This window comes from Chanodichthys erythropterus, chromosome 12 (genome assembly GCF_024489055.1).
Source record: "Chanodichthys erythropterus isolate Z2021 chromosome 12, ASM2448905v1, whole genome shotgun sequence".
NCBI lineage: Eukaryota > Metazoa > Chordata > Actinopteri > Cypriniformes > Xenocyprididae > Chanodichthys > Chanodichthys erythropterus.
The window spans coordinates 45,708,091-45,733,554 of record NC_090232.1 but is presented as its reverse complement, the minus strand read 5'-3'; the positions used below and the strand labels follow the sequence as shown (position 1 = coordinate 45,733,554).

General features: G+C 39.7%; 1 protein-coding gene across 1 annotated transcript in view; it reads right to left on the bottom strand.

Annotated features, from left to right (window-relative positions):
* LOC137032387 (B-cell receptor CD22-like) overlaps window positions 1-25,464 on the bottom strand; it is a 36,534-nt gene that overhangs the window by 3,674 nt on the left and 7,396 nt on the right. The gene's annotated exons all lie outside the window — the stretch shown is intronic.

The window sequence follows — 25,464 nt, the reverse complement described above, 5'->3', positions numbered from 1 at the left end:
TATCGACGCAGGCTTTGCAAACAGACTTTTACGATATGGATTCAACAGCAACGCCACAATCATCAACAGCGTTTATTCTAATGCCTGATCTGTGATCAGTGATTTCTGATGTGAAATTATTCTTGTTCAGGCAGATTTTCTTTGTCCCGAAATCATTTAATACTGTTTATGCATCAATTCCACTGCAGCAGACAAGGCAGCTCTCCAAAGGATAATTAATACAGCCTAAAAAATCACTGGCTGCTCACTACTCTCCCTGGAAAGCATCGCCTGCTCCCACTATCCTTCAAAGGCCAATATCATCATCAAGGATACATCACACCCAGAGCACCACCTGTTTAATCTTCTGCCCTCAGAAAGATATCTTTAAGAACAAGGACCACAAGATTAAAGGACAGTTTCTTTCCAGTTGAAATCCGGACTTTAAACTCAAAAATGCACTAATGCAGGCAAAGGTCTGTGTTAAAATACTATTCCAGTCACGTTATTCAGTTACATCTATTTATTTTATTCTAATCTCTTCTTCTGTATACTGCTGTTTTATAAAATATGCCGTATGTCAATGTGCAATATCACCACCTGAACACTTTAATTATCAGGACTTTAAATAAATGCACTAAATGGGATGTTCATGTGAAATATATGGTAACTTCCCAGATAGCAACATTATGTCGGCCCAGATCTGGCCCACATCTGGCACATGTGGCATGATGATCTGGCCCACATGCTGCAATGAATTACGGTCCTTGTGTGGGCCGTTTCTGTTTGCCAGATCTGAGCCACAAGCAAACCACAGCAATGCCACATGTCAGCCAAGAGCAGAAATAAAGAAATAAACCTAAACTGGACCTTATCTGAGCCACAAAATCTGTGTACATTAAATATTAGAGTCATCTGAGCCTTAATAAGCTGTTAACAAGCAGAATCACTGAAGGAAAGAAGAGAACAGAAAAAGAGACGAGCAGAAACACAAGAACTACAACTGACTTCAGTCACAGCCTTAGATGAAATCAACTGAAGATTGTAAGGACTTTGCCTATTTATTAGCTTAATTTAATTGTTACAGGGAATAAGAATTGAATCAACTGTAAATGATTCACTGTAAATGATTCAGAATTGATATTTAACACGTCATCAATTATTCGTCCAGCGAAAATTGAGGTTAGAGTATTTTACCAATTCTGGATAAAATATTATTCTGCGGCCAACAGTAACAATATTTTATTATGATTATTGTTATTATTGTAATTATTATATTATAAGCAAGAGGTAACTTGATCTTTTAAGTTTAAGGCAGTAATTTGACACACAGCACAAGAAACTCGTATATGTGAAAATCAAAACGAGATTTATTGACTACTTCTAATGATTACAGGAAACTAAGGCTAAACACACACACATACATACATGCACACACATTCGCGGAGTTGATATGAGTTATGAAAAGTCCCAAGTTCAGTGCTAACTTAACTCATACCCTGAGGAAAATCACAAAAGCAGAGCTTTGGCTTGATTCTTTAGGTTTAAAGGAGTTTCACCAGTTTCCAGCAAGAGAGAGAAGTTTGCTTGTACCTGCGTTTGCTCTGACAGCTGAGGTAATCGGGTGTTCCGTGACTCGTGTACAGCGGAATCCCGTTCTGGATTGGCTGTCTTTCAGGCGACGTCTTCTCGGGAAAGCCCTGTGGGTTGCGCGGAAGCTTTGAAGGATGTTGCTGGCTGGTGCAACTGTTCTGAGCGTCTGGCTTGAGCGGCTCTCTTCTTGGGAGACTTTGGTCAGATATTTCACGAAGTGTTTTGGAGTCTGGATGTGACGGCCGTTGGATTATCAGCGGTGCGGCTCGTGGTTGAAGTCGGCGACTGTTTGATGGAAAATCAGCCCCGGTCAATCAGTTCTCAATGACCCATGCGACTTTCCTGCCGTGGTCAAAGTAGCGGTGCTTCGCCTACCGGGCTTCAACGACTGTGCTTCTGACCGATTTCTGACCGATTTCGAGCGCTTTCTGACGATTTCTTGTTCGGACAGTATAGTTTTAAAGGAGCAATTTTGGCTCCATCCTTCAGATGCGATCCTCCAATGAGACGTTGCTACGGAGATTAGACACGCCTCGTCTATTGTCTATTGATCACATCGCGTGATATCTGCAGAACATTCTCCTGTTTTATTAACAACTTTATAAAGTTTCTTAATATTTTCCTGATACTGAATTTCAATGTTTCATTCACACATAATTACAGAGAATTATAAATTCTGCATTTAGAGCTCAAACACGACACACTTCTTACACACATATTACTAGACTGACCTAATTAAAAACAATGATTACAAGAGAAAGAAAATGCATACGGGAATACAAACATATAATGCATTGACTCCAACATATTAGTAATCCCATCATATCATGTGTTATTCTAGATATAGTTAATATTTTAACAGATAAACAATTGTCCCTTTTTGAGATTCAAGATTGAGTCCTTAAGCATAGTTTACACTTTGACCGGAGTCACGAGTGACCGGGTCAGGATGGATTGCTCACACAAGGGAGGTATTGATAGGACAGATTCGTCTTTAAATCCATTGATGGGTGTTTTCCTGTTCTGTCCGATAATACAAGAGGGTTTTGTGAGAGAATCAATAGATTTAATGTGATCAGATCCACGTGATGGGTTCTGATTAGTTTATTGCTGATGAGCAAAGAAGTCCTTTAGACAGAGTCCTTTGTTAAAAGAAGTCACGTCATCACTTCTGTTAAGGCTAGGTGTTTCCTGTCAGGAAATGGATCTTTTGGACCAAATGAAGCTTTGTTCAATCATGTTGTTCATTGATAAAGTCATTGGTAAGTTCTGTCGAGCGAGGCCCTACAAGATGAAAGACATTAAATCTCTCAAGATCTCAACAGAGGATGATCAAACAACTCCACAAACAGCATTACAGCTTCACTTATTACTAACCAGACTGACTTTATTTATGTTAAGCCCAGGATACACTGCACGACTTTAGCAATCCTATCAGATCATTACTTTATCACACTGTGTGACATGGATCTACTAAACTTGGGTACGACATGCATGTAGACTGTACATTGATGACACCTATTGACTCGTAGGCTACGATGCAAGTTTCTATAGAAGAATAAAACATGCAATAGTGGTAAACAAAAAGACCGTGCTGAATCACACTTTAGCAGTTGTAGTTTTTGTGTGCTGAAAAAAAAAACCGAAGTGGCGAAAGAAGAAGGGAAAAGAGCTTGAGGTAAGTTTAAGTTTTAGTGCCATGTTGCGTTGATTTCATGTTGAATTTTTAATGGGTGGTCAGTAGACGTAGGTCGTAGCAGTAAACACAATGTGCGATGATCATGCTGAGTTTCTGATACTGTCAGAAAATGATTGTAGGCTATCTTTGGTCGCAAGACCGGAAAACGGCCGTCTTTGAACCTCTCTCACTGTTCGACATAGGACCACCGATTAAGAGCCACGATCACAGAAATCACCACGATTGTTTCACGGTGGCAATCTTTCATCTGGGACATCCAAAAATCGTGCAGTGTATCCCAGGCTTTAGACATCTAAAGTTGTTATTGAGAATTAACAATGGTTTAACTCGAATGTGTTTCATTTGAAGTCACCATGATAGGGATCAGTGTTTCCATTAGTTGGGCTCTTCACTCTTATCACACATTTGTCTTTTTTGGCTGGTGTTGTGACAGTGTGTTTATGAAACATATTTGCAGTAGCAAAGGAAGCTAAAGTAAAATGACATAAGGTGATGATGGTTGTTTGTAGATTGTTTTGTAGTCATCATGAAATGGTCTGGGCCCCGTTTCAATAAGGAGGATCAACCAACTTTGAGTTAAAACTTGAACTCTGAGTTAACTTACCCTGAAATGGGAAACTCTGAGTTTTCACTCACTCAGTTTTCACCATGGCAACAGCACGTGACAAAAGGACGTCCACATACTTCTGAGTCAATGCAAGTTTAATTCTTATCACTGTTATAATATCAGAGGTGAAAACTGGCAGAACGGAAAGTTATTGAACTAATATTCATTTTTATGGTATCCCATAAGCAAAAAAAATTTTTTTTTTATTTTGCAAATTATGTTGTTCTATTTATAATGTAGGCTAAAAGTAGTAGTTCTTTGCAATAAGTGTAAATAGTAATTAGATGCTGGCAGATACTATTTGCACCTTAGTATTGTTGTACATTTTTATTGAAAATAATTGCCTTTCTGATGTGATATGTGATGGGAAAAGGGAGAAGAGCGAGCTCGGCAGAAGGCGGATTAAAACCTGGTCAATCGCTTCACAAGTGAGCTACCAACACACTACTGCCTACACCACTGAAGCCATTAAACACATCTGTTGTTTTTAACCTTGTGTGATGTTAGTGGGCGGAGCTACTGTAAATTTGCACTTAGTAATAGACACTCAAAATAATCTCGTCTTCTGTTTGCATTGAGATTATTTTTATTAACACTGGCAGATATTGATAATTTTACTTAAAGCTGCTGTCCGCAGTTTTTCCTCTTTGTCGCCATCTCTGTTTGAAACATGCGATTGCAGTCATATGCGGAACAGTTATCTGTACGTGCGTTGTGTTTCGGCACAGCTCGTCAGCGCGGATGTATCTAATGTTTGCTGTCAGTCACCGCACCGGTGTGGATACTGTACTTCAGAATCACAGATTCTACGTCTTGAAAGTATGACCAATATAAGAATTTTCACTGGAAAATATCATCTGAACAAGTAAGTAACATGTCTGCCACTTTTGTTTTGACCAACTGAGGAAAAAAGCATTAGCCTACAATAAATCACGCTGCCAATGATGATTAAATCTAATGATCGCTTTGCTCGGATCATGCTAAACCATGCAAATTATTATTACTGTTATATTGTTCTCAAATTGTTATTGTTAACAACATCAGCATTGAGTGACTGTGTATTTAGTGTGTATTAGCGTTACCTGTAGATTTCAATTTCTGTATCCACTCCACAGTCCAAAGTCTTTTGCTTTTTGTCTACGGGTGAATCTCCAGTTGTCACTGATGATTGTCATTTGGACCTTTCTGGATTACAATCCACCATCAAAATGATAAGTTTAATTATTTCAGCTGCTGTGAGAAAAGGCTATACATGATCCGCTACCGGCAGCATCCTCACCATATAACTGACTCAACGGGACTCCTTCCTTTGTTTACGGACGTGACGTAATGACGCACAGACGAACTGCTGCATTCTCAAATTTCCTGCGGAAATCCACCATGTCGCTCTTATTATAAAACATTATTACAAGCTTACCGTTGTGAATCGAGATAAGATAATTAGATAGTTTTGAACACTGGCTGGATATGTACTTGTTCAAAAGTTGATTTTGGATAATTTTTTACCAAAAAAAGTTGCAGACTGCAGCTTTAAGTAAAATGCACTTAATTTAGACCCCCCCCCCCCCCCCCAGGAAACAAGACTAAATATCTTATATAATTTTCTTATATAGAAAAATCCATCTTGATTTAAGAATTTTTACATATTTGTACTTGAAATAGGACAAAAAATACTAAGTAAGAAAAACATTTTTGCAGCGTGAATAAATGAATGAATGAACTATTTAAACATCACTTGCACTTTAAAAAGGGGGAGGAGACCGAACAAAACTCTGGGTTTACTGAAGAAAACCTGCTCCCGACCAGATTAGGTTCACATGGTAACTGAGTATAAGTTACCTCTCTTTCAGAAATGGGCTTGACTTTCCCTGCTTTCTCAGGTTTGACATACCTCCCATTCTGAAACAGGAAAACCCAGTTTCCCTCATTTCAGGATTAACATACTCAGAGTTTTCATTTAACCTCCTTTCTGAAACAGGCCCCTGATATTATTTGAATCTAACAGTTGTGTTGTTTCATTGATGTGTTTACACTACAAACCTGCAATACTACAGCATGAGTTCCTGCAGCAATCACTTAGAAGATTTTAACAGACAGAAGATTTCAACTGAAGATTCTGCTTGTTATCAGGCTTATTAAGGCTCAGATGACTCTATATTTAATATACACAGATTTTGTGGCTCAAATAAGGTCTTTGCTCTTGGCTGACATGTGGCATTGCTGTGGCCTGCTTGTGGCTCAGATCTGGCAAACAGAAACGGCCCACATAAGGACCATAATTCATTGCAGCATGTGGGCCATGTGGGTCAGTGTGCAATACCATATCACTTTACTCAGATTGCTCAATGTGAATTTTTTCTTTTTCTTTTTTTGATTGTCGTTTGTCATATATATCTATAAAATTGTACTGTTTAGTTTAGAGTCTGTCTTTAGTTGTCATTATAGGTTTTTAAACATCAGTCAGGAGCAGTGCTCTTAATTTCATTGTAGACAAATACAACGACAATAAATGCTTTCAATTCAATAAATGCTAATTGATCAATTTAGTAATCAGAATAGTAATAAGTGAAGCTGGTAATGCTGTTTGTGGAGTTGTTTAATCAGATCTTCAGAGATTTAATGTCTTTTATCTTCAGTTCATCTAAGGCTGCGGCTGAAGAAAGTTGTAGTTTGTGTTCTTATTTCTCTTTCTTTCAGTGTTTGTTCACAGCAGGTGTTTGAATGATTGAAAGAATGTTTCAGGAACATCATACTAACCTTTAAATAACATTCTACTAACATTAAGGAAACTGGACATTTTCATGTTCTTGGAATGTTACAAATCAACGTTCCTACAATGTTGAATTTTAGATCAAAATTAAAGCTGCAAGCAGCGATGAAAGGGTCCTCACACCCAAGGTCATCGCCACCCGGAGGCCTTAGAAAAACAGTGAACAGTGGGCAACATGCGTTTGAGCAAGTAAATATAGGAGAAATATGGCAAAGTCATTTTGATGTGCAACACTACCTGCTGCCAACAGGTGGTGCTTTGACTATAACTGAATGTTGCCATGAAGATGTCTTCAGACCAGGGTTATTATTAAACATGTGTATTTTTTAGTTACAACAACTTCCTGTTTCATGGCGTTAATCGCATACATTAGCACTCGACCAAGTGTTGCATGATTTAAAGTGTTACTAGCATTTTTGGTACTTCATGGCATTTTTAAATGTGTTTCTGGGAGTGAATTACAGTGTAAAGCATGCTATTTCCTGTTGCCAGCAGGTGGCGCTATGACTAACTGAATATTGTCATGTAGAGGTCTTCAAGTCAGGACTCTTATCACACATGTGAAGTTTGGGGCAGATCGGACACTGTATGTCTGAATTACAACAGCTTCCTCTTTCATGGCGAAACATGACAGCCACGAACACGCCCTTCAGCGAAAACTCAAGACCTTCACAAATTAACATTGCTAAGGCCTTAGGATTAGACTGACCAAATATGATGTTGATCTGATTAAAGCACTAGGTGGAGTTCATTAAAGTACAATGTCTGGAAATGGTCAAAACTGCAAAAATTTTGCAGAGAAAACTCAAAATATCTCACTTCCTGTTGGGTTTACAGATTTTGCACCCAGGGACTTTTTTGTAAGTATTGGGCTGTTACATGTGTCTACCGAATTTCACACTTCTTTTATGTAGAGCGAAAGGCACTTAATTGAAATTTTGTAGGTGGCACTATCGAGACATTTTGCCACACCTAATTCTGAAACACATATCAGACATACATTTTCACCACTTCTGACGCGTGTGCAGAAGTAGAGTATCATACACCTTGTGTCCGAATAATGATTTATTACCCTGATTTATGGCTAAATTTATGTCCCAAATGTTCTGTGTGTTGTCACTCAAGCTGACTGGACAGTGGATGTCAAATATGTTTTATGAGGGCTGTGAGCCTTGATTGGCAGGTCAGTGGTTGTCAATAGCTGTTTTTTATGGTTGAATTTATGGTTGTTGTCCCCTGATTGGCAGGTCAAGAGTGTCAATGAGATATAGAGTGAGTTGGATTTATAGTTAGATATATGGGTAAATTTATGGAGGTTGTATCTCAGCCCAGTTTTGGCATTTTTATGACATTTTGGTGGATCCTGGTCCTGTTATTTAAATAAGGTGTATGGGGTACATTTGTTGAACACAGAGGAGATTCTGCAAGTCATCTGTTACAATGGGTAGTCCAAGCACCCCTAAAACTACAAGAAAAGTGATGTGTATTTCACCAACAAGAGGCCCTGTTGAAATGGGTGAAAAGTTGACTTTTGCACCAAAGAAGAGACAAAGCGTCAGTTTGACGAAGTTTCTTCATGAAGATATGAAATTTGTGAAACGTGATTTCTCAATGTCTGGTGGACGCGTCGGGCGCTATGTGTTTGACAAAGTGATGCGGGTTGTAAAACTCTACGCTGTGGATGTTGGAGATGAATTTACATCACAGGAGCCGTGTCTGATTTTCCCTGCGAAAGACTGGTTTATTTTTTTCAACTACATTTGGAGAGATCTGAATGACTGTGGCGACGAACCGTTGTACATCGCAGAGTGGGATGGTGTGAGTCCTGACACGAGATTTCGCGTGGTCGGTGATCATGGTAAAAAGCTACCAGACGATTGTGTCTATATATTTTGCTCTAACGAAAAGACAAAACTCTGCAAACGTGTATGGCCTATCCCTGAGACTGAGCATCACGTGTGCTATGACATGAAATTTTTGTTTCAGTGGAAAGATATTTGTCTGTTTGACAATGTTTTTACCTGTATTAACAAGATGTTCAGACTTACTACAAACATTAAAACATCTGCAAGATTGGTACACTCACTACATTCATTCACCATGTCTCAAGAAACTGCATCTAACTACTGCTACACCAGTACCTCTGAGACTGGACCAGCGATGCCTGACGATAACGCTATGCCATTTGAACCCCACCCACAAAGTTATGACATAACAATGTCTAATGACAGTGCTATATCGCAGGAGTCCCACCCACAAACTTATGACAACAGCTGGCTGGATAAATTTTGCATGGATCTGGGCTATCACAACCTGACTTTCCTTACAACACCGTACGGGAACACAGGAGCAGTAGCTGGAGCTGCAGCCTATGGTGGGGTTGACGACACAGACGGAATTATTTGGTCTGATGGGTTCAGAATCATAAAAGCAACTGTTGTGGTCCTCCTGGAACATCTCATCAACAAAAAGCTAAAACAGATTTGCTTGGGTTGTGAGGTGCAGCACCCGAGTCAGATTAGACATTCTTGTTTGTTTGAACCTGATGCCTATTTCTTTGACACATACTTTGAGGAGCTGACTCATAATCTAATTAAACCAGGACTCAAAGACATCATAGCTCAGGCACTGAGCCGGTGTGGTTTAAGAATTCATCCCCAAAGGATCCAGGGGTCAGTGGATACTATTTTGCACGAACTGCGTGACGAAGTTTACATTGTGGAAAAACTTTGTGAAGTCAGAGAGAAAGTTGTGGATGTCAGCAGCGAACAGATTGTCTATGACGCCGTGGACAACTGGAAGGGGTCCGCACAAGTTGTCTGACTGTGATACTGAAATGGGGAATACATGTTGTGCAATGGGGCTGGCAAAATGTTTACTTAAACGCCGTATTAGATGCGAGTTGACAAACTTGTTGTATAAGATCATTAATGACTGTGTTGATGTGCCTGTTGCTGTAAATGGATGTGATGTAGACCCCAAACGTTTAACAAACCTCAAGAACCAAATGTCTGGTGTAAGAGGCATGTCTAATGAATGGACTGATATAATGCATATGTGTATTAATAAAGGTGAGCCAATTTGTGCAACAATTAGAAAAATACTAGAATGTGGGAGCTGTATTAGAATTGCTGACATATTGTGTTTGTGTACATATGTGACTGATTTGTGTGTAATCACTGTGTCAAAAAAAGACCAAACTAATGTATGTGAAATTGTTGAAACTTTAATTGAATACATTCTTGAGAAAAACTTTGTGATGTGTATAAGATTTTTACAGTACCTGTGTAACGAAGGGGACTCACAGGCAGGGATCCAAATGCAGCGTTTATTAGAAGTAAGAGTGGTCGTACAGGCAGGGTCAAAACAGGAACAAACAGGAGCAGTGAGGAATAGGCAGAGTCGTAGTCAAGGGACAGGCAAAGATCAGGACAGGCAGCAACGGGTCAAAAACAAGAAACAGGCAGGAACGATAACAAGCAGGCAGACAGGATAGAAACGCTCAGAAATGATACAATGGTAATCAAGACCTCGCGGTGAGGTGGTGTGAGTGAAAGTCCTTTATAGTCCTGTTAATGTACTGCAGCTGGGTGTGGTGATTAGTGATAGTGATTGGTGGAGTGAGTGCAGGTGATTGGCAGAGAGGATTATGGGTAATGTAGTCCGGGAACTGACAGGAACAGACGGTGATCATAACATAACGCCCCCCTCCCGGAAGGCGCGTCCTCGCGGCGTAAAAGGAACAGCTAGGGAGGGGGGGTGGGTGCATTGGGGACCTGCATGCAGAAAGGAACAGGGTCCCCAATGCAGGTCCAGGAACTCGGGCAGCCACGGAGGGTCAGGTGCCACGGGCAGCCACGGCGGGTCAGGAGCCACGGGCAGCCACGGAGGGTCAGGTGGCTTGAGCAGCCACGGCAGGTCAGGTGCCACGGGAGGCCACGGCAGGTCAGGTGCCACGGGAGGCCACGGCAGGTCAGGTGGCTCGGGCGGCCACGGCGGGTCAGGTGCCACGGGAGGCCACGGCAGGTCAGGTGGGTCAGGTGGCTCGGGCGGCCACGGCGGGTCAGGTGCCACAGGAAGCCACGGCAGGTCAAATGGCTTGGGTAGCCACGGCAGGTCAGGAGCCACAGGCAGCCCTAGCAGTTCAGAGGCCGCTGATGACCGCGGCCGTGCAGGGTCCCCACCCACAAGCTCCCCACCCTTAGGTATACTGCCCCCCCCAAAAAAGTTCTTGGGGATTTCAACGGGGACCGTGGCGGGTTTGTGGGCAAGGAGATCGGGCGGCGCCGGCAGGGCAAGGCGTTTGGGCGGCGCCAGCAAGGCAAGAAGCACAGGTGGCGCCGGCAGGGCAAGGAGCACAGGTGGCGCAGGCAGGGCAAGGAGCACAGGTGGCGCAGGCAGGGCAAAGAGCACAGGTGGCGCCGGCAGGGCAAGGAGCACAGGTGGCGCCGGCAGAGCGAGGAGCTTGGGTGTAAGAAGGGGAAGAATAGAAGGAGCCTTCCTCTTCCTCCTCCTCCTCCTCTTCCGAGGATGAGGCGATGGTTCACCGGTTGGAGCGTGTTCAGGAGCAGACTCACTGGCTGAAGCGGGTTCTGGAGCGGACTCAATGGCTGGAACGCCCCCCACATCCTTGAGCACTGCAGGGGCGGCCATCTTGCCCGTGGGCACTGGCAAAGCAGCCATCTTGTCCAGCGCGTCCAGGGCGCTTGAGAGCGTTGCAACCGGCGAACTTGAGAGCGTTGCAACCGGCGAACTTGAGAGCGTTGCAACCGGCGAACTTGAGAGCGTTGCAACCGGCGAACTTGAGAGCGTTGCAACCGGCGAACTTGAGAGCGTTGCAACAGACGAACTTGAGAGCGTTGAAACAGACGAACTTGAGAGCGAAGCGGCAGCCGGGCTTGAGTGCGAAGCGGCCGCCGGGCTTGAGAGCGAAGTGGTCGCCGGGCTTGAGTGCGAAGCGGCCAGTTGATGCCTTGGAATGCCAGCCGCTCGCGCTGAAATCAGCGGTGGGTCAACCACACTGGAACGTAATCCTTGCCGTTTTCTGACTGATCTAGAGACGTGACGTGGCTCTGGGCGATCAGCGGCGACGTGACATTGCTCTGGGTGATCAGCGAAGGCGTGACGTTGCTCTGGGCGATCAGCGGCGACGTGACATTGCTCTGGGCGATCAGCGAAGGCGTGACGTTGCTCTGGGCGATCAGCGGAGACGTGACTTGACTCTGGGTGATCAGCGAAGACAGGACGTGGTTCTAGGGGATCAGTGAAGACGTGATGTGATGTTGTCGTGACCGCCATTTTGTGAGTGTTCTTTGATGCAGCGGCCATTAAATGATTCACTGCGGTGTCGTATTTCCCCTCGACACCCACAGTAAAACGTGAACCAACGGTAAGCAGGGCAAAGTCCAAGAACTCCACGAACGACCCTCGGGGACCATTGGTGAGTAAATAGTCCTTAAGTGGTTCGTTTAATCCATAAGTGAAAAAGTCAATGAGGGCACAGTCAGGTAGATCAGATAGGTGGGCAATATCCAGAAACTTCTGAATATGTGCCTCCAGGGTACAGTTACCTTGACGAAGGCTGACCAGACATATTGCTGGGTCCATGCTGAAGGCTGGACACACTCGTATAAGCTGCTGGATCGTAGATGGCGAGGTCTTCTGTAACGAAGGGGACTCACAGGCAGGGATCCAAATGCAGCGTTTATTAGAAGTAAGAGTGGTCGTACAGGCAGGGTCAAAACAGGAACAAACAGGAGCAGTGAGGAATAGGCAGAGTCGTAGTCAAGGGACAGGCAAAGATCAGGACAGGCAGCAACGGGTCAAAAACAAGAAACAGGCAGGAACGATAACAAGCAGGCAGACAGGATAGAAACGCTCAGAAATGATACAATGGTAATCAAGACCTCGCGGTGAGGTGGTGTGAGTGAAAGTCCTTTATAGTCCTGTTAATGTACTGCAGCTGGGTGTGGTGATTAGTGATAGTGATTGGTGGAGTGAGTGCAGGTGATTGGCAGAGAGGATTATGGGTAATGTAGTCCGGGAACTGACAGGAACAGACGGTGATCATAACAACCTGGATGATGTATGAGATTATTGTACTCTCTTTTACTGAAAATAAAAAGCCAGAACATGTATATTATCTGAGTTATTCTTTTGTGGAGACTGAAGCAACAATATGTCCGAAGAAGAAATAAAAAATATTTATTACACACCTTCTAACCCTGGTTCTTTAGGGGGTAAAAAACGTTTAAAAGATGCTGTTTTAAAAGAAACAGGTGTTTGTTTATCCGACAAACAAGTGTCGGACTGGCTCGCTGGTGAAGATGCTTACACGCTGCACAGAACAGCACCTGTGAAATACAAAAGGAATCGTGTCTTTGTCTTCGGCATTGATTTTCAATTTCAGGCTTATCTTGTTGATATGTCAGCATATTCCAAAGAAAATGACAACAATCATTTTCTCTTGACATGTATCGACCTGTTTAGTAAATATGCATGGACGCATGTTTTAAAAAACAAGAGCGGGCATGAAGTGAATAAAGCTTTTGAATCCATATTGAATGATGGACGAAAACCATTGCGATTACAGACCGATAAAGGGAAGGAATTCCACAATAAACACTTTCAAAATCTAATGAAAAAATATAACATTATACATTTTACACCTGCCACTGAATTAAAGGCATGTGTTGTTGAGAGGTTTAATAGAACGTTAAAGGGTAGAATGTGGCGGTATTTAACAGCTATAAACTCCAAACGCTACATCGACATTCTTCAAGACATAACGGATGGATATAACAGTAGCTACCATAGAAGTATTAAGATGAGGCCAATCGATGTGAACAAAGAGAATGAATCTGTGGTGTTTCATAATCTATATGGCGCTAGCGGTGTTCGCTGTGTGGCCCCCAAATTTAAATATAAAATCGGTGATGTTGTCAGAATTTCTAAAGTAAGAGGCCCGTTCACGAAAGGGTATGAGGAAAACTACACACAGGAATTTTTCACAGTAACAGCATGTATCCCACGTAACCCGCCTGTCTACAGATTGTGTGATTATGATGGTGATGTCATTGATGGGGTTTTTTATGCAGAGGAATTACAAAAAATATTTGTGAAAGATAACAAGACATTTAAAGTGGAAAAAATTTTAGATAAGAAGAAGAAGGGGCGTAAAACAATGCTGCTGGTACAATGGCTCGGATGGCCTGCAAAATTTGCATCGTGGGTTGATCAGAAAGAGCTGGTTGATGTACAAGTACCATAAAAACAAAATCCTGCATAACATGAATGCATTAGTGTAAAAACCGGTCATGGCTGAGGGTGGATTTTATGTCACGCTCCCCTGCAACGCTTCGTTAACTGCTTATCCAGAAAATACCATATCTAGCTATACAACCAGATTAGCAAGAACTATAAACCTAAAAGGTGAATGGGAAGTTGGTTTGATCGAATTTGAATATCCTAGAAGCTGGTATACTTTTAATGAGGAAGATGCAGCTTTCATCTTCAACTATGGGGAAACAACAACAACAGGTGCAAATAGTGAGGATCACACCCCCGAATACACCGCTGAAGGTAAAGAGATTGAGATCTTCATCTTCAGGGATAAAAAGATATCAAATGTACTACACAGGTTAAAAGCTGGATATTATGACGACATTGTTTTTTTGATCAGGGAGATCAATGCAAATCTACCACCACATGTGAGTTTTGGTTTTGACCATGTTAAAAACAAAGTGTTTCTGAAAGGTCCACCGGTAACACTTTAGAATACTGATCCTTCATTAATGAATAACTACACAGGAACAAATGAGTAATGCATTATTAACACTCTTGTAACTACTATTAACTAACAAGTAACTCTGATGAATGAATTAGTAAGTAATAGTGCTCAGTTAAAGGTGGTAGTTCACTATTAACTCAGTAACTACTGTTTTTTTCATACCTCCCAGAGAACTACTAAGAACTACTATATACAGGTTCATAATTAATGTGAATAATGAATAATGTATAATTAATTCTAGAGTAAAGGCTTTGGTAAACCACTAGTAATGAGTGAAGTATTACCAAATACCTAAGAAGGAATTACTAATTATTTGGATCAGTATTCTAAAGTGAAAAGCATGATACTTCTCTAGTAACTAATGAAGTCACTGTAAACTTTTGAGGTTTTTGTAAAGTATTGGATAGTAATAACTCAAGAGTTACTATATAACTCTAAAGTAACTACTTCTTTTTTGGATCAGTATTCTAAAGTGAAGATCATAGTAACCCACTAGTAATTACTCAAGTGTTACTACATCCTTCTAAAGGAACTAATAATTATTTGTATCAGTATTCTAAAGTGAAGATCATGGTAACCCACTAGTAATTACTTAAGTGTTACCAAATATATCATAAGGAATTACTGTACAAAAACATCAAAAGTTTACAATGACTACAGTAGTTACTAGAGAGTTATCATGTTTCTCACTTTAGAATACTGATCCAAATAATTAGTAATTCTTTCTTAAGTATTTAGTAATACTTCAGTCATTACTAGTGGTTTACCAAGGCCTTTACTTTAGAATTAATTATACATTATGCATCATTCATGTTAATTATGAACCTGTATATAGTAGTTGTTAGTAGTTCTCTTAGAGGTATGAAAAAACAGTAGTTACTGATTAGTTAATAGTGAACTACCACCTACAACTGAGCACTATTACTTACTAATTCATTAATCAGAGTTTATTGTTAGTTAATAGTAGTTACTAGAGTGTTAATAATGCATTATTCATTTGTTCCTGTGTAGTTATTCATTAATGAAGGATCAGTATTCTAAAGTGTTACCGGTCCACCGAAGACATCGCTCACATTTTACGGAAATTTGGCCGTTATTTTAGGATTAAAACCGGGGGTCGCAATAGAAACTAATGATCAACCTGTTGAAAACCACAGTATTGGATACAAGTCTGTGAAGTATGCACCTCATCAAACAGATATAAATGGGGGTTTCTACACTATATATATATATATATATATATATATATATATATATATATATATATATATACGGATATAATATAATATCAATCAGTTGGAGACCATCACGTCCCACTACTAAGGTGTGTACATATAGATGGTGAGAATAACAAAATTGTTAGTGTTCGATACGACAGGCCACATTACGTCCCGGTTAATAAATCCTCCATCACTGAGATATGTATACAGGTGAAAGACGATTGAAATCAGGACATACGTTTTAGTTACGGGAAGGTGACTGCTAAACTCCACTTCAGACCTGTGAAACAGTGTGTTTTTTAATAAACGCTTAGGAGAGAAAAAAATTAAAAATGATTTATCACAACAATCATAACGCTGACCCGATGCGTTACGTGATGTATTACCAGAATCAAGCTGGTGGCGGCCTCCCCGGCTATGTAGGGGGCGGAGTTATGTATGGAGCAGGGCTTGGTGGCCTTTTTCGTGGGCTTTTTAGAATGGCAATACCTTTGCTAAAGCATGGATTTAGCATAGCGAAACCACATCTTAAATCAGCGGCGAAAAATATATTAACCGATGTTGTTAGCAATACATTTTCACGATCTTTTAACAACGATGGTACTCAAGATGGATCCGGGTTAATGGTGATGGCTCGCAAAAGAGGTTCCAGGCCGCCAGGGGTACGGAGGAGTGGCCAGACACAGAAGAAAACAAAACGTGCTCAGAAAAAAACACCAGTTGTAAAACGCAAGCGTAAGGAGACAGCCAAGTGTACTGGGTCAAAAAAAGCAAAGAGAGCTGTTAATACAATATTTTAAAAATATGGCGGTAATACATAACATGTCACAAGAATGTTTAAAAACTGAGCTGGATCTTTTCACCGTACCACCCACCCAAATGTCACTTGAAAGAAATACTTATATTGAAGTCCCCCCGTTATCAGCAATATCGGAGACAACACCTTTAGAGTTTTTTATTGCGGGGGCTCGTGAGGATTACATTGACCTAAACAATACACTTCTGTTTTTGCGGGTCAAGCTTACCAATCCTGATGGCACTGATATCGCAGATGGGGATCCGGTTGGGCTGATTAACTATCCTGGAGCAACAATATTTTCACAAGTGGATGTATCGCTTGGGGATCGTCTTATATCACAGAGTTCAAGTACATATCCGTATCGCTGCATAATAGATTGTCTTACCAATTATGGTAAAGACACGCTTGAAACACGCTTGAATTTCTCTGCAGGGCTCTTTTACAAAGACACAGCAGGACAAATGGATGTCGCAGACCCCGCTGGGGAAAATCGCGGCCTGACAAAGAGAGCAGCCTTTACCAATGCTAGTAATATCGTCGAGCTGTTAGCACCTGTACATAATGATATATTTTTTCAGTCAAAACTTCTAATTCCTGGTCTAGATCTTAAAGTTCGCCTGACCAGAGGTAAAGATGAGTTCTGTTTAATGAGGAGCAACGGTACACCTTATAAACTAAGCATATTGTCTGCATCACTGTTTGTGAAAAAAGTGTCCGTGGCACCTGCTGTGAGGTTGGGTCATGCTCAAGCGCTGCTTACAAAAACAGCAAAATACCCTGTGGACCGAGTGTGTATGAAGACATTCTCAATACCTGCAGGTTCGCGCGTCTGTAATCAAGAAAACTTGTTCTTAGGCACACTGCCTAAATCTATGGTTATAGCGATGGTTGATAATGATGCATTTACAGGATCATATATTAAAAACCCCTTTGCGTTTAAAAACTATGACCTTGAATTTCTAGCAGTTTATGTAGATGGGCAACAGTACCCCGCAAAACCTTTGCAACCTGAATATGAAAACGGTTCTGCAGTGCGGGAGTTTTACCAGTTAGCATTGGCTTCTGGAAGACATCTTAAAAACCAGCTTCTGTCTTTTGATAGGGAAGAATTTCTGCATGGGTATACACTGTACGCCTTTAACTTCACACCGGATGAGGAGTGCAGTCAGCATTTGTCACTTATCAAGAGTGGAAATATTAGACTAGAAGCCCGTTTTAGACAACCTTTACCCCGTACTGTTACTTTATTAATTTACTCTGTCTTTGACAGTCTAATTGAAGTTTCAAATCATCGACAGGTTCTGGTTGATTACTATTAATACATAAAATGAACACTGTACAGCTTACCTCTATCATGGATAAGGTTTCGTGCAATCTACATTTTCTTGGTGTCCTTCCATGTGATTATCTGCCAAAATCACCTCTAAGAAAACTACCATCAGCAGTTATTATAAATAAACTTTTTAACTCGGAATTCTAAAGAGGTCCAACATTCAAAATGTCCAAGTCCAAGACTTTTCATCAGACACATGTGGACAGCACTGTGTGTTCTTCCTCTACCACATGGCAAAAGGGTTTGATTATGATTATGTGTTGAAATTGTATACTCATGATTGTATTAAAAATGACAAAATGGTGTCAGATTGTGAAAAAACTAAAGCAATCCCCATGTAATGAAAATGTTTTCAAATGTGTTCAGTGTGAACAAACAGGTGCAATGTTTATGTCTCATGCTTAATTTCTTTTAATAAAAACAAAACAAAGCAATTTTAATTTCCTGTATTGTCTCTTTTTTTATTATACACATTATTTCAACAATACATTTTAATAATGATAAAACAAAATATACATGTGTACAGAACTCACAGATTAAAAAGTTAACCACTGTCCATGTTCAAGCTTGGGTGATTTGAATACAGATGGTGATGGTGTACTAGGACACACTTTCTGCTGTTTATTCTTCTTAGATGAATTAGTTACAGATGGTGTCGTTTTGCTTTTGAAAGAGTTAATTGCACGTCTGACCTGATGATTTGGTACCACAGAGTATGGTAAATTTAAACCAGCAAAAGCTTCCAGAAACTCATTCCATCCATCCGGTCTCCGTTCATCTGCAATCTTATGTGGAGCTGTGATGTTTTTAATTAAATCAAAAATGTGTGAACCGGGGATTGTGCGCCCTTTAAACACAAACTCACCCGTGTCAGTCCATGAAGAAACACTTTTAGCTTTAGACATTTTTTCTAAAATGTATCTAACATTTTTCACACTCCTCTGTGGAACATTGTTTAATATTTCTTCTGAAACATTGTCTAAAAAGTCATGGACAGGCTCACTAACCACCCTGGGTGGGTCTTCTTTTTCAACGTGATCAGGCTGTGGAAAACTTAGTGTTAATGTACCAAACTCCTTATCCCCCTGTTTAGCTACAGTTAGAAACCTTTGCAAAACAGCTGTGTACATTTTAGCTTTTTCATGAGGATCCAGATCAGATCTGTGGAGAATGTTTTGTATTGTCATGTCCAAATCATTCTCCATGAGCTGTTGTATAGACTCGCGTGTGTTAGACGGTTTTAACTTATCCAGCTGGTGTTGTGGAACTAAAAACATCTTCTCAGCATACTCCATTGTCAGACCTTATTTAGAGGTAACCAAGCTTGTTATGAATGGGATCGCAACGCTTAGAAGTGGTAATAGAAAACCTCCTTGTTGGTTGATTAATTGTCTTTTCCTTCTAACACCAACCTTCTTATCTGCAACAATTTTGATGTTGCTTTTTCGTCTCTTCAGTCTCTGATATTGCTGTGATGTAAGTGGAATATTACCGTGGAGAACATTAAGAGCTAGTTCACACAATGCAACGATGAGTTCGTCTGCTGCTGACTCTAAAATAACACACCTTTGTTTGGGTGTTGCTTTTAATAACAACTTTAAAACTGGAAGGTTCCGTAAAAGTCTTGCAGACATTTTAACACCGTCAGTGTTTTCTTTTCTGAATGTGTACAACAGGGTGTTTTGAGAGTTAACTCGTTCTGAGACGAAACTTGTCTGGGGTTGCTGCTTTAAAGTCAACCAAAAGGTAACCGAAAGGAATGCTGGTAGCATCTTGATAACATTCCATAAAAAAATTGGTGTTTCTGGGTTACATCTGTCGTGCTAACACATTAATTTGGGTATTGTCTCTGGGGTTTTTAAACAACACTAAATACCTTGTGTTCAAACTGATGGTTCTACTGGATTTTCCTTTACAAAAGAGATTCTGTACGATTAAGAGACAACTTACATTTTTATGATGCACATCGTTTGTGAATAAACGTTCAATCTGACGGTTGTTACATGCATCATTCATAACATCATCAAGGATTATAAGGCGAGCTTTATTTGGAGCAGTAAGATGAAGATCGTTCAAGCTCTGTGGTATTCCTTCAATAAAATTGATATCATACAACGTTGATAATTCATCATATAAAGGCTGCCAACAGTCGTAAATTATTGTAATATTTTCAATCTTTTTAGAAATCACACTGTTAGCATTTTCTAATAACATTTTTACAAAAAATGTTTTTCCAAAGTTAGAAGGTCCACATAAAACACAACTGAATGGAAATTGTAATCTGAAATCAAAACCGTCGGTGTCTCTCACACCATGGTGTCCAAAAACATTGTCAGTAGCCATATGGTAGTGTGGTAAAGTCAGGTAGCAGAACGCGTTTGTTGTATACAACTTTGAATTTTTTTGCAAATGTCTTGTTATGTAGTGTGAATCGCTTTTTGTTCCTTACGATACCGTCGGTTTGTGCAAGAATATAATTATCACAACCATCCCCCCTCACATACTGACCAACAAGCTCAATCAGCGAGTCTAATTTGACAATTTGAGAGTTTACAGAATTTAACGTGATACCTTTGGCTTAACATGCTTGTCTTGCCATTAGCCGTTTTAAAGCCATAACTTTTTGGACCACTTGAACAAAACTCTACAATGTAATCATCATAATCAAGTTCATTCGTAAGATCACCAAGAAAGGGTCCTAGCGGGGGTTCCCAATCACCATCTTTTGATGTGAACAGAAGGCTGTCCGTATCCGTGTAAAGCAACCTGTCACCCAGTTTATCCATAACATTATACAATTCTAACCGGGCATGCGCAGTTGTAAAAGCACCGATAAAGACATTTACGTCACGACTCTGACCAGCTTTTCCTTCAGCATAAGCCCACTGAACTAATGCAACAGAGTCGGATAAAAATGTGAAATACTTAATATCATACCCCCGACCAAATATGTGTTGGGCAAACTGTTCAGGTTCTGAAATCAATTCTGAATGAGGTAGATTCTGGCGTAAACAGAAGCGTCCCCATAAAGAATTCAAAAGGAGCTTGTTTATAGTCCGTCGTGCAGGATTAATCTCAATCTTATCCTGATTTAGTCTAATCCCTTCTTTTTCAAAGTATTCTCTGACATAAGTTTCTTTGTCCATCTCTGTCACGACATCTTTTGGGAATCCAGAGCTTTCCTGTTTGAGTTGCAAAAATGTTTTAACATAATCACAAAATAGCGTTTCTGAACTTTGTGAAAAATGCCAAACCTCATGCAGTTTTACTACGACATACCCTTTTTCAACAGCTTTTAAAAGCTCTATGCTGACCCATGTGCCTGTTAAAGCTCTTTCATCATCTGAGTGTCTGCACGGCGTGGTCTGATTCTGTTGTTCAGCACAACTTCGACAGAGAGGAGCTTCTGAATGGTAGTACGGGGTGAAGCAGCTTTCGTGGTGGCACGACGGTTGCCTTTATTATACCGTAATAATCTTCAAGATTTTGAAAATCCTTATGAATTATTTGTGGATGACCTACGGGGTAGCTTTTTCGCGCCTGAACAAAAGGGTAGAGAGAAGTAAAGTCTAGGTAAGACACCCGTTCACCCTCACTGACTTTGTGGTACACCTTGTAAGCATTTGTTCGCCCTCCAGAAAGTGCATTGCGTGGTTTCAACCTCTCTGTGTGTGTGTAAGTGGACATGAAATCCATCACATCAGCATCAGTCTGTTTGGAAAGCATCCAATCACACTCCCAAACAAAATGAATTTGAAGATTATATGCACGTTCCAAAATTTCAAACTTGTCATCAACCTGTCTTCTGAGGCTGCCATAAGGCACTTTTGATAAGGGATTTAAATCGTTCGGGTTATAACAACGTTCACATCCATGAAAAAAACAAATTCGAATGCTTTTTTCACAGTGCCATCATCATAAAATCCATCGACATAATATTTACCAAACGATACCTCACCATGGTTTAGAGCATACTGAATGCCATTGGAGTGTGATTTTTGCAAATATTCTAGCCATTCAATTGAAACATTTGAATATGTTTTGTTTTGATTAGTGTACGCCTTGTCATGTGTCAGCGCTATTGTATCTTTTGGCAGGAAATGGGTCTTATATACAGCCATTGCGCAACCCGCTAGAGTGGTGTAATTAAACGGGTCCAGATCTATGCAGAGGATGAACTCGTTACGATATTTCATACACGCTTCTCGTAGCAAGTAAACATCGTTCTTACAGTACATTTCTAGCTCCTTCTTAAAATCAAAAACTGCGTCAGAGAGCCCATTGTACCAATCATCAAACTTCAACATCTCCTGTGTTGACATCGTCGAATAACCATAAAAATGTTTTCTGGGTACGGGCCGATGTAGTCATCATTTTCTGCACGGTTAAACAGATGCAGGAAATATCCCTTCTCACTGTTAGTCAGATTAAAAGCAGCAGGTGTTTTGGCCAAACGCATAGGAATGAATGCATAACTATCGATAAACCTCTGTTTAAATGCGTTGTCATACATTAAAATCAACCGACAGCCCTGCATTATAATTTTAGGAGTGATCCCCATTCTAGTGAAATATTCCAAAAGTATAAAATTATCAAATCCGGACGCATTATGCGCAATCCATGTGAAATTACTATAAAAAGGCTGTCTGAACTTTTTAATGAGACGTTCGACACAATCTGGGCCCTCTGCCACAAATTCCTCACCGTTAAACGTGACTGCACAGACAAAATTTGCAATGTGGGTATTATTTTCATATCTTGTTTCAAAGTCATAAAAAATGTAGCGATCATTTGGTTTCTCTGGTTTGATCGGTTGAATAAAACACTGATGCTCCCCATCGGTAACCAAACTCTCACCACATTGGACACAATGTTCAGCTTCGCATTTATGTGGTTTTGGGGTGACCCCACTGACGTGATAACGTCTATTACATCGGGGGCAAAATTTGGTGACAGCACACTGTGCATATTCCTCACCAGGGGCGGGATGTGTGCATTTCAAAACAATAATCAGATGTACAGTATCGCAAGCAATCCCCACACTGTTTTATCTTTTTGGGGTGTGTGTGACAGTCTGGGTAATTGCACACATCGCAAACGAAACTGCATCTCTGCGACAAGTATAACCGTGGTAACACATACATACGGTGTGCCTAAAAATGCTTTTAGGTTTTTTATCATGTAGTAATGCGAATCATGCAGAAATAAAAACACAGTTTTTGGATGCGGCTCATCCGTGGTTGTATACTTCTCCAACATTCTTGCATTTGTGCGATGGAAAGTAACCATTTTGGTAACACTTTACATTAAGGTTCCCTTTGTAAAGGGTTTATAAAGGTGTTTGTTAATGAGTAATAGGTCATTTACAAATGCATTATAAATCATTAATAATGCAGTTATAACTGCATGAATAAAAAGGCGACTTTAATGCAATACCTGCCAAATAGTGAGCCATTTTTAACTCACATGTTATAAATGCTTAATAAATGTATTTATTAACATATTTAACTCAAAACCAGATTTCTGGTTTATTTTATGATGCAGCAAAAATTGACCATCATAATTAGACTGAAGGTTGTTGTATTTGTGCTTTCTTATTAATATCTCATGACTGCCACTTTTCTTACTATGTTGCTTACCAGAAGTTTTTGTCTTACCCATGATACTCTCCAAAAAGGTCATGATGCCTCTCCACAGCAGTGTATAAAAACAAAATTATTGTTTTTTAAAGACAAAATTCCAACTTTATTTTGAAAATAAAACAAAAGATAATAACCATAACTTGATTAGATATTAAAGTCTGCGTGAACCGGAAGTTAAGACGTATTTCCAAGTGAAACAGAATATTGAATAGAGGGCAGAGTTTTACTTTAGTGCTCCTCCTTTCCATCTCTCGCACTCCTCCTCTCCATATCTCACTCATAGCAGACGAACGGTTGCAGAAGAGTGGTTTACACGTTTTCAACCCAAGCCGTCAAACTGACGTTATCAGAGAAGGAACGCCATTCCAGACCAGAAGTAACTTTTCAGATTTTGATTACTGCGGCAAACAAGTTTTTTCTGTGTTTTAACTTGCACGGATTCATTGTTCACCACAAGACCAGTAATATGACCAGTAATAATAATAATGTAAAGTGAAAACCTGTGAACCATTTATTAATGAGTTATGAACATTAACAACCTATGAAAAGGAACCTTAATGTAAAGTGGAAACCTGTTAACCATTTATTAATGAGTTATGAACATTAACAACCTATGAAAGTGAACCTTAATGTAAAGTGAAAACCTGTGAACCATTTATTAATGAGTTATGACCATTAACAACCTATGAAAAGGAACCTTAATGTAAAGTGGAAACCTGTTAACCATTTATTAATGAGTTATGAACATTAACAACCTATGAAAGTGAACCTTAATGTAAAGTGAAAACCTGTTAACCATTTATTAATGAGTTATGAACATTAACAACCTATGAAAAGGAACCTTAATGTAAAGTGGAAACCTGTTAACCATTTATTAATAAGTAATGAGTTATGAACATTAACAATCTATGAAAGTGAACCTTAATGTAAAGTGGAAACCTGTTAACCATTTATTAATGAGTTATGAACATTAACAACCTGTGAAAAGGAATCTTAATGTAAAGTGGAAACCTGTGAACCATTTATTAATGAGTTATGAACATTAACAACCTATGAAAAGGAACCTTAATGTAAAGTGGAAACCTGTTAACCATTTATTAATGAGTTATGAACATTAACAATCTATGAAAGTGAACCTTAATGTAAAGTGGAAACCTGTTAACCATTTATTAATGAGTTATGAACATTAACAACCTATGAAAAGGAACCTTAATGTAAAGTGGAAACCTGTTAACCATTTATTAATGAGTTATGAACATTAACAATCTATGAAAGTGAACCTTAATGTAAAGTGGAAACCTGTGAACCATTTATTAATGATTTATGAACATTAACAACCTATGAAAAGGAATCTTAATGTAAAGTGAAAACCTGTGAACCATTTATTAATGAGTTACGAATATTAATAACCTGTGAAAGTGAACCTTAATGTAGTGTGCATCGTGTTTATTAAAGCAGACGCAGATCTCTTTCGTTTTTTTCCTGGTGACATTTTTTATTGTTGAAATATTAATAAGCAATTAATAATTATTCTTGATATCATGATAAAGGATACTGTAACTTTGTGGGAGTGCCAGAGCAGTTATTTATTTAATATAAAAAGCTAACACCGCGAATAAACATATAATATACAAACTAACACAGCGATTATAATATAAACACTTGAAAAACATAGTCTGCAATGTCACTTCAGTTAGCTTACCCATCAAATCAGTAACTTTAAACACAAATTTTACTTTAGAGCATGCCCTGGTAACTGCATGACTTCTTCTCATGATAGTGGCAAGGCTTTATTGGATGCTCACTAGCGCCAACTCCTGTCACACGCCAGAACACGCATGCTTAGTGATGTAACCCTGAAAGAGTATATAAGTATACAGAGTATATAAGTATATAAAGAGTATATATAAAGAGTATATATTAGTATAGCCTAATATATTATTGTCATGTCTAGTTTTCTATAACTTTCCTCATAATAAAAAAAAATGCTTCATCTGAATCCTGCTCCCTGACTGCCCTTTACACCAAATGTG